The sequence below is a fragment of the Notolepis coatsorum genome (assembly GCF_963971535.1).
Source record: "Notolepis coatsorum genome assembly, chromosome: 6".
Classification (NCBI taxonomy): Eukaryota; Metazoa; Chordata; class Actinopteri; order Aulopiformes; family Paralepididae; genus Notolepis; species Notolepis coatsorum.
Window position 1 is genome coordinate 151,711,354 of NC_140170.1, and position 15,637 is coordinate 151,726,990.

A 15,637-nucleotide genomic window follows, 5' to 3' on the forward strand; every position below is an offset into this window, starting at 1 on the left:
GAGGTCTGGATGCGCGTCTGGACATCTGCTGCGCGGAGGTCTGAATGCGCGTCAGGACGTCTGCTGCGCGGAGGTCTGAAGTGGAACACTGGGATACCTCCCGTGGAAGTTTAGAGAGCGCAGTCCAGTGTCTCCCTCAGGCACCGGCGACAGGAGGCGAAGGCTGGAGCGCATCTCACGCCGGAGATGAATACAGCATAAACAGACAGAGGACCTCCCGAGGGAGTCTTGGTGATAGAGAATATGATACGGAATGAAACGGCACGACCCGACAAGGGACAGAGGGGAAGAGCCAGGTACTTAAAGCCCACAGGGGTGCTAATTAGAATACACATCAGGTGCGGGAGGTAATTGATAATAGAACTAAAAGTGTGTGTTCGGCACCAGACCAATCAAACACATAATGACAGGTAGTCCAAGGGTGTGGTTGCCAAAGAGCAAACGAACGCGAGGGTGGGGGCTAGTGAGGTGAGGAGAATGCAATTGATAAACAGAAAACTAAAGGAAACAGAGCGAGTAGGCTTAAAGGAACAGAGCGAGTAGGCTTAAAGGAACAGAGCGAGTAGGTGAGCAAAGGACAAAACCTCACAGTTAGGGTGTAGTATGGTTAACATGTATGAAAGTAACATAAAGCCAGTCCGCAGATGATTGAAGGAAATTCACTTTAAGAACCATTTAGCATGAAACACCTTAAAACAAAGATGAGTTTTATTCATTATAACCATGAAAATAATACAATGTTAGGTGTTGTCGTGATTATCGTGGTCACAGATAGGAATGTAGCCAGGAGGGGTCCTTTATACATCAGTAACCCTGGACAGACTTGTGAAGTCAGAGACCATGATGTATCATTCACATTCAATTATCCAAATGTACTCAGTTTGAGTCAAATTTACTCTGCGAAATTTACTGTGTAGCAAAAACATTTCATATTGTTTCAGTGATGGTCTGGTTGATAGGTACATTGTCGACATGTCTTATTTGTACCTGAAAGTTTTGCTTCATTCACACAATAAAGATGCTGTTTGTGTAAAAATAATGTATAATATCTGGACTGATTCACTGTGCCCCAGGTACCGATACACTGTACCCCGTTACAGGGGGTATAGTGGATCGATTATATTTTTGTATGAAACACCTTAAACAATGAGGCATTTCATTTATAATATCAAAACATGGAACTCTTATGTAGAATGATGTAAAAAAGAGTTCTACTAATATATTTCACTTAAAAACGTGTACAAAAAGATAAATATCTGACTCCTGCTATGGGAATTACACCTTTTCTATACATATCAAATGTGATGGTATGTTTTATTGTAACTGCTTGTCTGTTGGCTGTTTGCCTGTTTTATTGCAACACTGCTGTCAACGACATCTAAGAAGGGAGACCCCCTTGAAAGGGTCAGGGGTTAAACCCCAGCACTAGGTCTGAGGTGCATTTTCTTCCTATTGATAGGTTTTTACATACCTTTGCAAGGATATGTATGACTGTGTTGCATTCATTTACATTTTTTATCCAAAAAAGAGACTTACAAAAGGGGATCAACAAACTCTGTAGGGGGCCTACACCTCTGGCTGCTAGGGGGTAGTGTTTTTTTTTTTTTTTTTTTACATAGCAGTGCTGACATTTCGAAGTCTTAAAGGGATCCCGTTCACAGAGCTGAAGATAGTTACACAACTGGATAATATTTTTTATTTTTAAACATCTATAACTGTAAGGAGGAACTTAAAATCATTCAAAGCCATTATTACACCTTGAGGTAGAAAAACACGGTTGGGTATATTATAAAAATGTATTAAAGAATATTGCAGATCATGCTGTAACCTTTTTTATCAATAATATGGTTAATATCTAAAGTTTCTAAACACTTTTTTTTTAAACACACCATTTTATTGATTGTACAGAAGCATAAAAATATTTCATTACAGAAATCAAACAATCATCTCTCCTGGGGATACATTTTTAGTAGTATGGTATATTCGACATGAATCCCCCTACATCCAGGTAGAGGTTATCGATATTATTCTCGGGGGATTCCGTAATACGTTTTTTTGGGAGTTGTGGCATTGCCTCCATGAAATCACCTCCGGCTATGTAGATCTCGTCTTTGTCGATCTCTGGGTAATCATCATGAATATCCTTAATCAGTTATTTCAGACAGTCACTATTCTTAACTGTTTGCAACTCGAAAAGCAGTCCTTCACAGATCCCCTGCAGGCGCAGCGATGACGGGATGGGTAAACACAGTAGGGCTGTTATTACAGGTATCAGCTGGGGGCTCCATAACATTGTCAACAATGCCGCTTCGTTGACCCCGTAATACAGGGCAGCCTCGAAGAGACATTCATGCTGCCTCTGACTAGGGTGCCTAATGCTACAGCCGTAACAGTTCACGGTGAGATGTCGATCGATACAACACCTCAGTATTTCGGCCATAACTAATTTAATACTAGCTATCAGTAGATAGTCCAGAAAGCCGGCTCTCTCGTCCACCATTACAGGGAGTAATGCAAGTCTTCTCGATGGCGAGGGTGATTTCTTGGCTCCCTCAGTGAAAAGTATTTCTTCTGGGTACCCACTTACAGGTGTGTGTGCCCTCCAAGGGCTACCAGGGATCCATGAGCTGGGTAGGGGGGTGTACACAGTCTGGCCATCTAGGGCATCGATGATAGTCTCCTGTGATGACAGGTCTGGTGCTTCGGGGTGGGGGTATCGTATAGACAGGCAGGTATCTGTACCCCCGGCGACGTAGTACTGGTTAGAGGAATGTACAGTAGCGGAGAGCTGGGTTCTTCCGACTCCAACCCATATGTGGAGTCAGTGTAGAGATCTTGTGGGGAGAAAGTCATGATTGCTATCTAAAAGTACAAATGCATTGTAAGTCTTTTTAAAGGAGGATTTAGAGGTAGCAAGCCCCATCCACCGCCCCCAACTTATCTTCACTCACCCCTAACACAGGACTAGTCTGACAGTTCAGACCCCCACAGGGGAAAAACGTGGTGTAACACCTAGTTGTGGGGTAATCACCCACACAATCTTAACCACACTTCTTCCAGTCTTTGACAGAAGCTTTGAAAACAACTCATTCAGTTTAAAAGGTGTTTAAAGTACCAGCATCGTAGCATATAATAGGAAATGGGGAATTTCTTCAGCATGACTACCAGTTATATTATGAGTTTTATAACCTATGATCTCGCAATGCTTTTAAAACATGCTATCGCTAATCAAGTCTGCGATGCCCACTTGTACACTGTAACCGGGAATGTCAATAGTGAGCGCTTAAGGCTTTTTGAAAATATGTTGAACCTGGTGAGAGAGAAGGGTTTGCTATATAACTGGCAATATATGATAGAGAAAATCTCAAAGGATGAAAGTCTTCTATTAGAAAACGGCTTAGTTACTATTTTAGATCATATGAATGGTAATTTTGATAGAGCACATCTGTTATGCTTATACACGGTAATAGTGGATGTTACGACTTTTAAAAAAAGTGTTTAGAAACTTTAGATATTAACCATATTATTGATGTTATGCACGCTTATATTATTGATAAAAAAGGTTACAGCATGATCTGCAATATTCTTTAATACATTTTTATAATATACCCAACCGTGTTTTTTTCTACCTCAAGGTGTAATAATTGCTTTGAATGATTTTAAGTTCCTCCTTACAGTTATAGATGTTTAAAAATAATATATTATATTATTATAATATATTATAAAATAATATTATCCAGTTGTGTAACTATCTTCAGCTCTGTGAACGGGATCCCTTTAAGACTTTGAAATGTTAGCACTGCTATGTAAAAAAAAAATACCACTACCCCCTAGCAGCCAGAGGTGTAGGCCCCCTACAGAGTTTGTTGATCCCCTTTTGTAAGTCTCTTTTTTGGATAAAAAATGTCAGTTAAATGTAAATGTAATGCATGAAAACATTTTACCATTTGTTAGGACCTTGATCAAATCAAATCATATTTATTTGTAAGGTCCTACAATACATACATTAATGTCCCCTTGGGACAAACACATCTTCTTTAAACAATTCAAGAAGAAGTATCACAATAAATCATGAATAAGCCATAAATACCATAAAGTCCAACAAATTTAAAATAAATGAATGCAACAGTCATACATATCCTTGCAAAGGTATGTAAAAACCTATCAATAGGAAGAAAATGCACCTCAGACCTAGTGCTGGGGTTTAACCCCTGACCCTTTCAAGGGGGTCTCCCTTCTTAGATGTCGTTGACAGCAGTGTTGCAATAAAACAGGCAAACAGCCAACAGACAAGCAGTTATAATAAAACAAACCATCACATTTGATATGTATAGAAAAGGTGTAATTCCCATAGCAGGAGTCGGATATTTATCTTTTTGTACACGTTTTTAAGTGAAATATATTAGTAGAACTCTTTTTTACATCATTCTACATAAGAGTTCCATGTTTTGATATTATAAATGAAATGCCTCATTGTTTTAAGGCATTTCATACAAAAATATAATCGATCCACTATACCCCCTGTAACGGGGTACAGTGTATCGGTACCTGGGGCACAGTGAATCAGTCCAGATATTATACATTCTTTTTACACAAACAGCATCTTTATTGTGTGAACGAAGCAAAACTTTCAGTTACAAATAAGACATGTCGACAATGTACCTATCAATCAGACCATCACTGAAACAATATGAAATGTTTTTGCTACACAGTAAATTTTGCAGAGTAAATTTGACTCAAACTGAGTACATTTGGATAATTGAATGTGAATGATACATCATGGTCTCTGACTTCACAAGTCTGTCCAGGATTACTGATGTATAAAGGACCCCTCCTGGCTACATTCCTATCTGTGACCACGATAATCACGACAACACCTAACATTGTATTATTTTCATGGTTATAATGAATAAAACTCATCTTTGTTTTAAGGTGTTTCATGCTAAATGGTTCTTAAAGTGAATTTCCTTCAATCATCTGCGGACTAGGAGCAAACAACCTCCGCTGGTAATACTCTGCATTTTGCTTTTTTCTGCATAATTAATAAATATTTTATTGGTATGTGAAGTATTGTTACACATCAACAACTCTAATAAATAATGGCTTTATGTTACTTTCATACATGTTAACCATACTACACCCTAACTCAACTATGGTGAGTGAGTTACATTTTTATTTGCCTTAGAACTGTCATCTTTGAGCTGTTTGAATATTTCCTATCGGGTGTAACTGTAGGATGTAATGCATATCGAAATATTGAGAGCATAAAGTAGTACTCTGGGGCTTTCTTATTTAGTGTGGCTAAAAACAATTTTAACTAGACTGTTATGCAAAGTAATTCAGAAATGTATTTGTTGTATAATGTATCTTAGAACAGACATATGAGAGAGACCTTTGGGGCTTGATCGTACTAAACTTCTAAAAATAGATCTGTATTGAAACACTTTTTTATTTGACCCTTTTATTATCATTGTGTAAGCAGGTAAAAAAAACTAGGTTGATATGTCTATTTTAAGTGTATCATTGATACTCAAACAATCAACAAAAAATTCAGAATTCACTAGGATTATGTGATATCATGTTTTTTACATTTACCAAAGTACATTTACCCATGTACATGTTTTCATGTGACCTTGATATAAATACAAATTGTCTATAGTAGATCAAAAAAGATAAAAGATTTTTGCATTGCTCTGTTTAGAACAATGCTGTTTGGAAATGTTATGTCTGTTTTACTCTTGTGTAGCACATTAGAGCTGCAATTCTTGCATGACAGTTGGTATACATATACAGCTTATTATTATATAGATTTTGTATCCCCATACATCCTGATAAAATGGAAACAGGCACATGAGTCTAATCATTGTAATTACAACATCAAGCTGTTTGTCTTACAAAGGAGTGAGGTGTCATGGGGGGTGTTATATGTCAACCCTTGACAAATTAGCATTATCCTCCTACACGCAGAGATCCTTCTGACTATTGACTCATCTAGTAAAAATAGTTCATTCGCCCTTTTTAAAAACACCTCATACAATGTCTTGAATTTCCTTCGACTGTCATATGGTCAGGGAACAGGACAAATTTTCAGACAAGTAGTCTGAAATTAATAAATAATTTGCATGTTCTCTTGAATATACTTTGTGCATTATTGTTACACAATACCAACTCTAGTGGTTCTATGTTACATTCATAAGCGATACCCCTAGCCCCCACTAACTCAGATATATATGTTGACTGAATTACATTTATTTGTCTTAGAACTGTCACCTTTGTGTTGATTGAATATTTCATGCTGTGTAATGCAGGGCACCGTACTAAACTTCTAAAATTCATCTGTATTGAAAGACTTTTTATTTGACCCTTTTATTATCATTGTGTAAACGTCTATTTACATGTATCGACCTGTTTCATGATTTTATATGTTTATAATATCATTGACACTCAACCATTAAACAAAAAATCTGAATTCAATAGGATTATGTGATATCATGTTTTTTACATTTACCATAGTTTATGCTAAATAACCTGCAAACATGTTTTCATGTGATAATGATATAAATGCATATTGTCTACAGTAGATACAGAAATAATAGATTTTGCAATGCTCTGTTTAGAACAATAGTATTTGCAAATGTTATGTCTGATTTACTCGTGTGTACCAGATTATAGTTGCAATTCATGCATGAAAGATGCTATACATATACAGTATGGATTTTATTTTTACCTTTTATTTGACCAGGTATTCATTTGAGATCATAGATCCCTTTTTTAGCTAGACCTGGCCCCCAAATGACATCTAAAAACATAAACAAACACCTAAAAAATACACAAAAAGCAGACTGATACATAAAAAAGGCGAAGTGGGCCCTGGGGTTACATTTGAGGTGGAGCAAACTATATTGAATGGTCTCATTCTTTAAAATGCCCTTCATTTAAAGTCCTTTACAGGCCTAGCTATCAGAGAACATGAAGGCCTTTTCCCCAAAACTCTGTGCTATTTTCAGGGGTACTGTGACATATAAATTGGGTTTGATGTGATGGTGAGGTATGAACCATGGTAAAAAGGGTAGTTGACCTATAAATGCTTTATAAATGAAGGTGTACCATTGAAACAGTCTATGGACATTCATGGACGGTTAGTTAACTTTAGCATACAGTGTTTTGATGTGATCTATATCCAAAAATAAGTCTTAATTTATTAATTTAAGACACATGAAATACCCTATTGAAACAGTTAAAGCAGCTTGGACCGACACATACATACACACACAGACACACACACGCATATTTTCTGAACATTATATTTTCTGGACTATTTTTTTTTGTTTTGTATCACAAACATTGCTGTACTTGCATTCTGGTATGTCCTAAATGTATGGATGTAGCAGTACTGTCTATCTGTATGTCATGTATGTCATATAGGTCCTGATTAATTGAAAATGGGGGACTCTGTTGTAAAAGACAAAAGTCTTTCTATGGTATGTATTCTCTTAACCTTGTCAAAGACTCGAATATCTCTAAGGGCTACATTTATATCTTAATACAATGTATTCGTTTTACACGTATTATTATTATTATTATTATTATTATTATTATTATTATTATTATTATTATTATTATTATTATTATTATTATTATTATTATTATTATTATTATTATTATTATTATTATTATTATTATTATTATTATGTGTTTTAAGAAATAATAACTACAGCTATCTCTATTGCATGGTCAGCACCGTGTCCCAAACTGTCAGCAGACAGACACCCCTGGATACCATTTACATTTAGTCATTTAGTCATTTAGCTGACGCTTTTATCCAAAACTACTTACAAGTTCTGTACGATAGGTGATCAGGGAGGATACAACTCTATCACCTGTGTAACAATATTCATCAAAGTGTTGCGTGTTATAGTGTAGGTTAGTTTATTAGGACAAGTGCATGACTGTAAGGTTAGTTAGGGTTACATCAGCCCATATAGGTTAGAATAATAGAATGTTTTATTATCCATAGCCATTATGAGTAGGCCTGAGGTTACAGTGGACTTGGAATCTAATCCGTACATTTTTAGTACCTTGTTTAAATAGTGGTCATAACGTTGCATAAGTTCTATGATAGATAATTTTGATGATGATTTTTTTCTCTCACTGACTCTCACAGAGGCTTGTGTTAGGATCTCTACCCATAACCCATACTCTCTCTTAAACTATCAGAGGATATTTGCGCTTCAATGGTCAGATTATGTCACAACGATAGACAGCCCAGCAGTTGGAAACACACAGATCTCTATGGAGGTATGCAACCCAGGTTTCAGCTTACATTGTATTTTTCTTTAAAAAAAAACAATCATCCACACACACACACACACACAAACACTACATATTACATACATGCATACATACATACATACATACATACATACATACATACATACATACATACATACATACATACATACATACATACATACATACATACATACATACATACACACACACACACACACACACACACACACACACACACACACACACACACACACACACACACACACACACACACACACACACACACACACACACACACACACACACACACACACACACACACACACACACACACACACACACACACACACACACACACACACACACACACACACACACACACACACACACACACACACACACACACATACATACATACATACATACATACATACATACATACATACATACATACATACATACATACATACATACATACATACATACATACATACATACATACATACATACATACATACATACATACATACATACATACATACATACATACTTAGTGTGGTTACTTATAACCCCTGTTTACAAGTTATCACTCTTTTTCAAACAACATCAACCTATTATTCACTTACATTGTATTTTCTTTTATTTACACATATATATAATACAATATAATCCACAAAGAAATGTGAAGGAGAATTGCTTAAACACACTCTTCCATATGAAACTAAAATATAGACACATTACATTTCTAATTTTCTTAAAAAATAATCACACACACACACACACATACACACACACACACACACACACACACAGACACATACACACAAACATACACAGCTTAGGGGTCATAAATCATTCAATTATTATTCCCCTTATAGGGGCTGTGACAGTAGTTTCCTGACACGTTCTGCAGAAAACGGAACTCACACCTCTATAGTTCTGCATAAAAAGGGAGGTTTCAGACTGACAGACCTCAGGGTGAAACACCCTCAGGGTTTCATTCTGACAGCCATGGGGGTCATTTAGTTCCACTTTTTAGACATTGTTATAACTGTTAATACAGATCTTTATTCAGAGGTACGTTATCTGTGCACTGCAGACATAAAACGTAGGCTAGGCCGAGACACCAGCACCCTGCCACCCCTCCTGCGCTCAACAGTCAATGATCACAGGGGCTGTACTGACGCATGGTCATAAATCAATACTTACCCTGGCATTGACAGAAGCTTTAGACTTCCCTGATTTGCTATCCTCATCCATTTGTACCGCCTCCTGTGCTGAAAACAGCATGGGGCTGCAGACTGACAGAGAGATATCCTGCATACTGAGATGGTGCACTTTGACAGCCTTCAGAGGGGAATCACACAGGTTTCTATGATACATACATTTGTTTATTTCTTTATTTACACATATACATTATAATCCATAAAAAATAAATGTTAAGGAGAAGTGTCTAAACACTCTCTTCCATATGAAACTAAAATATAGATACATTACATTTGTAATTTTTCTTAAAAAATAATCACACACACACACACCCACACACACATACAAGGTCGTAAATCAATACTTACCTGTTACGTTCTGGACACCGACTGAGGTCGGTGACCACCCACATTCCTGGCATATGTCACTGGGCTTGTCACCTGTCCTTTCCCTGTCAATTAGTGCTGTCACTTAGGGGTGGTTCCTGATTGGCTGTCACGGGGGTGTGTGTGGAATGTTGGTATTGGTGTCTATGTAACCTACCTGTCTTCTGCTTGTTCATTGTCAGGTCTTCACTAATTGCGTTCGGGGAAAACGCGGACGGTTCAACTCTGGACCTCCAATAAGCTCCTATTTACCTTATTTCCTGCCTGTGCTATTTAGCATTTATCTCTCTTAGAAATTACTCTTGTGTTCTTACTATTAAAGTCGAACCTGTTCAAGAGTAAACACTCTCCGTCTCTGTGATTGCCTTCACCCATTGGAACTCACCTACCTCCATTCCTGACAGAAGACCTGACCATCAGAGTTCCATGGAGGCAATCATGGAGATGCTCCAGGCGCAGAGGGCGGCCCAGGAGCGGATGGAAGAACATCAACAGCTGGTCAGCGCCGAGTTAGTCCGACTCAACGGGATCGTCGGCTCATCCCAAGCGGTGGCGCAGTCGGTGGCGCAGTCGCCACAGCCCGACAAGCCCAAGAAGGAGTGGCTGGAGTTCAGTTGGCGACGGGAAAAGCAGCGGTCCACGCAGAGGAGAGTCGGGGGGTGTTCGGGGTCCAGGAACGGTCCCACGAGCCACGACTGCAGGCGCCCGCTCGCTATGATGGATCACCGGATGGATGTCGGGAATTCATCACCCAGTGTCTACTCGTTTTCCGGCTGCAACCACGATCATTTCCATCGGAGATAGCACAGGTAGCGTATATTATCACGCTACTCACCGGTCAAGCTCTCTCCTGGGCTACGGCGGAATTAGAGGCGGGAGCGATAATCTGCGACAGTCTGGACGCCTTTACCCGGGAGTTGAGAAGAGTATTCGATACTTCCAGGGTACTCTCGGTCTTCGAGGCTGGCGGTCGTCTTCTCGACTGCCGGCAGGGCCTCCGCACGGTCGCAGCTTACGCTATCAATTTTCGGATCTTGGCTCGGGAGACAGCTTGGTCGGAGAACGTCTGCGTGGTTCTGTTCGTCAGGGGACTCTCAGCGCGGATGCGAGATGCGCTCTCCGCGCGTGAGATCCCAGAGCAGCTGGAAGTGCTGATCAACACCGCCATCAAGATGGACAATCGGCACCAGGAGAGGGAGAAGGAGCGTGTCAACAACACCCAGGTATGTTTTCCTTCTTCTCCTGGTGTTGATACATCCATGCATTATACGAGTGGGCCACTGGGTGATGAATCCATGCAGCTTGCAGCGCTTCATCAAAGAGCGACGCTGTTTCCAGTGCGGTCGCACCGGTCACCGCTTCGGCAGCTGTCGGGTCCAGGCTGTATCAGCTCGGCGCCAGTCGGGAATAAAAGGTGCGCCGTCAGGCTTCGAGAAAGCGCCAGCAGGTGGGCTCATTCCTGCCAAGCCCACTGATTCACGTACATTTTTTGAGGTGGCGATCAACTGTGGGGGTGACATTAGGGGAACTAAGGCTCTCATTGACTCAGGGGCGGCGGGCAATTTTATTCACGTGGGATTGGTGAAGGAGTGGGGAACCCCAGTGGAGGATTTAGGGGTTCCCTTACCGGTTTACGCCCTTGGACGGTCGGCCCCTGGGCAGTGGGAGCGTCACCCAGCGCACGGTTCCATTACACATCTGGGTGGCGGGTGGGGAGTGGGAATGGGTTACATTTTTTGTCATCTTTTCCCCCTATTCTGTCATGGTGTTGGGTCATCCCTGGTTGTCATCACGTGTTCATATTATTAATTGGAGCACAGGCGAACTCTCAACGGCGGCCGACGTCAAGTCGATCGTCAGCGGGAGTTTGCCCAAACGCTTGTCTTTCCCCCCCCTCTTCCCTTTTGTCTCCTCCCTCTTTCTCCAGGATAGTGGGGAGCGTGGCAGATTCTGATCTACCCTCTAATCCCGATTTGATAGGGGTGCCTGAGATTTATTGGGACCTGGCGGACGTTTTTAGCAAAACGCGTGCTAAAGCACTTCCGCCTCATAGATCATACGACTGTCCCATTAATCTTCTACCCGGTACCTCCCCGCCTCGCGGGCGAATGTTCTCTCTCTCACGCCCCGAAACCTTGGCCATGAACACCTACATAGAGGAGGCATTGCTTGCGGGGCACATACGCCCGTCCACTTCCCCTGCCGGCGCTGGCTTCTTCTTTGTTGATAAGAAAGATGGGGATCAGCGCCCGTGCATTGATTATAGGGGATTGAATGACGTTTCCATCAAGAACCGATATCCTTTACCTCTCATGGACACGGCCTTTGAGTGCTTACAGGGGGCACAGGTCTTTTCTAAACTTGACTTACGTAATGCATACAATCTGGTCAGGATTAGAGAAGGAGACGAGTGGAAGACTGCATTTAACACACCCAATGGGCACTATGAGTATTTGGTCATGCCCTTTGGTTTGGCTAATGCTCCGGCAGTCTTCCAAGCCCTAGTTAACGACGTGCTGCGAGACTTGATTGGGGTGTCGGTGTTTGTTTACTTAGATGATATTCAGATTTTTTTCTCGCGATATGGTGCAACACCAACTGCACGTTCGGGAGGTGCTAGACCGTCTCCTCAAGCATCAACTATTCGTTAAGGCTGAGAAGTGTGTGTTTCACACTGACACCGTGTCCTTCCTGGGCTTTGTGTTGACAAAGGGTGATCTGCGCATGGATCCAGCCAAGGTGAGTACAGTTTTGGACTGGCCACGGCCTTCGTCGCTCAAGGGGTTACAACGGTTTTTGGGCTTTGCAAATTTTTACAGGCGCTTTATTCGCAACTTTAGCGCCATAGCCAATCCATTAACAGCTCTCACTAAGTCCTCTCTCCCTGGCTTTGAATGGTCGCCTAGGGCAGAGTCGGCCTTCTGCGATCTTAAACGTCGATTTACATCCGCTCCTGTATTGATCCGCCATGACGCAGAGGTTCCGTTCATTGTGGAGGTGGATGCCTCTGACATCGCGGTGGGGGGGGTGCTCTCTCAGAGATGCTTAAAGGATGGGAAAGTGCACCCGTGTGCTTTTTTCTCTCGCCGTCTGTCATCAGCCGAGCGTAATTACGGCGTGGGTAATCGGGAGTTATTGGCGATCAAATTGGCACTGGAGGAGTGGAGACATTGGTTAGAGGGGGCGACACATCCTTTCATTGTTTGGACTGATCATAAGAACTTGGCTTACATCCAAGGGGCTAAACGCCTTAACGCTCGCCAGGCCAGGTGGACGTTGTTCTTCACACGATTTCGATTTACCATCTCCTATAGACCCGGCTCCAAGAATATCAAACCTGACGCTTTGTCGCGCCAGTTTGATCTTCCTGGTCGGGAGGAGCAGCCCCATCCCATTATTCCACCGGCCTTGATTTTGGCACCCGTGTCTTGGGGCATAGAGAGGGTGGTAAGGTCGGCGCTAACGCGGGAGCCCGATCCGGGTGGGGGTCCTCCGTCGTATGTTCCCAAGGCGGCGCGCTCACGCTTGCTACAGTGGGCACATGCGTCATCCCTCACCAGCCACCCAGGGGCAACCAGGACCCTGGAATTTATCCGTAGGAGGTTCTGGTGGCCGACAGTGGAGGGGGATACGCGTTCCTTTGTGGCGGCCTGTCCGGTGTGCGCACGTAGTAAGACCTCTCGACGGGCACCGGTGGGTCTCCTCCGACCACTTCCTATTCCTAAACGACCCTGGTCACACATATCTCTGGACTTTATTTCTGGTCTTCCCCTTTCGGACGGGTTCACCACCATTTTGGTGGTGGTGGATCGGTTTTCTAAGGCGGCTCACTTTGTCCCTCTCCCCAAGCTTCCATCGGCCCGGGAGACTGCTGATTTAGTTATACAGCATGTCTTTCGGGTCCACGGGCTGCCAGTGGATATCGTGTCGGACCGGGGTCCTCAGTTCGCCTCCAGGTTCTGGAAGGCGTTTGCCGCCGGCCTCGGCGCCTCTGTCAGTCTGTCGTCTGGGTTCCATCGGCAGTCGAACGGGCAGACGGAGCGGGTCAACCAGGATTTGGAGGGGGTCTTGAGATGTTACGTTGCCGGTAGTCCGGCAACGTGGAGTAGGAGGTTGGCTTGGGCTGAGTATGCGCATAATACCCTTCTCTCCTCTTCTACCAGTATGTCTCCCTTTCAGTGCCAGTATGGTTTTCAACCTCCTCTGTTTCCCGAGCAGGAGCAGGAGGCGGAGGTGCCCTCGGCCCAGGCACATGTGGCTCGCTGTCGCAGGACGTGGAAACAGGTTCGGAAGGCGCTACAGAAGGTTTCGGTTAGTACCCAACGGCAAGCTAACCGTAAGCGTCGTCCGGCTCCAGTTTACCGTCCAGGGCAGCGGGTTTGGCTTTCCACCCGGGATCTCCCTCTCCGGGTGGAATCCAGGAAGCTGGCTCCTCGCTTTATAGGATCATTTAAAGTGATTCATCGGGTTAATCCAGTGGCTTACAAGCTACGACTTCCGAGCTCTATGAGGGTTCATCCGACGTTTCATGTGTCGCTGTTGAAGCCATTCCTCTCATCGCCCTTGGCCCCGCCACTGCCTGTGGTTCCTCCGCCCCGGTTTATTGGCGGTCAACCCATTTACACAGTGCGGAGGATACTGGGTTGTAGGCGGAGGGGTAGGGGGTTTCAGTTCTTGGTGGATTGGGAGGGGTACGGGATAGAAGAGCGTTCTTGGGTGCCTCAAAGGGATATTTTAGATCCCAGCCTGATCGTTGATTTTCGGCGGCTGAATCCCGAGGCCCCTAGGTGAACGTCTGGTGCCGTTCGTCGGGGGAGGGTACTGTTACGTTCTGGACACCGACTGAGGTCGGTGACCACCCACATTCCTGGCATATGTTACTGGGCTTGTCACCTGTCCTTTCCCTGTCAATTAGTGCTGTCACTTAGGGGTGGTTCCTGATTGGCTGTCACGGGGGTGTGTGTGGAATGTTGGTATTGGTGTCTATGTAACCTACCTGTCTTCTGCTTGTTCATTGTCAGGTCTTCACTAATTGCGTTCGGGGAAAACGCGGACGGTTCAACTCTGGACCTCCAATAAGCTCCTATTTACCTTATTTCCTGACTGTGCTATTTAGCATTTATCTCTCTTAGAAATTACTCTTGTGTTCTTACTATTAAAGTCGAACCTGTTCAAGAGTAAACACTCTCCATCTCTGTGATTGCCTTCACCCATTGGAACTCACCTACCTCCATTCCTGACACTTACCCTGGCATTGACAGAAGCTTTAGACTTCCCTGATTCGCTATCCTCATCCATTTGTACCGCCTCCTGTGCTGAAAACAGCATGGGGCTGCAGACTGACAGAGATATCCTGCATACTGAGATGGTGCACTTTGACAGCCTTCAGAGGGGAATCACATAGGTTTCTATGATACATAAATTTTCTCTTTATTTATATATTATAATCCATAAAAAATAAATGTTAAGGAAGGGCGGCTAGGTGGTGTAGTGGTCTAAGGCACTCGCCACCAGTGTGGAGACGCTAGGATTCGCGTGTTCGAATCCAGCTCTCCACATTGTTTTTCAGTTTGGCTGGTCGTCCGCAGTAATACACATTGGCCGTATTACGGGGAGGGAAAACTGAAGGGTGGGGATCGAACGTTGTGAACAAGCGACTCCTACAAGTCGGTTGGTGCGCCTGCGCAGTAGAATCAGGAAGTGTCGGGGGCAGCGTGAGCCTCCCACGCGTTACTCCTCGACACTGAGAGGTC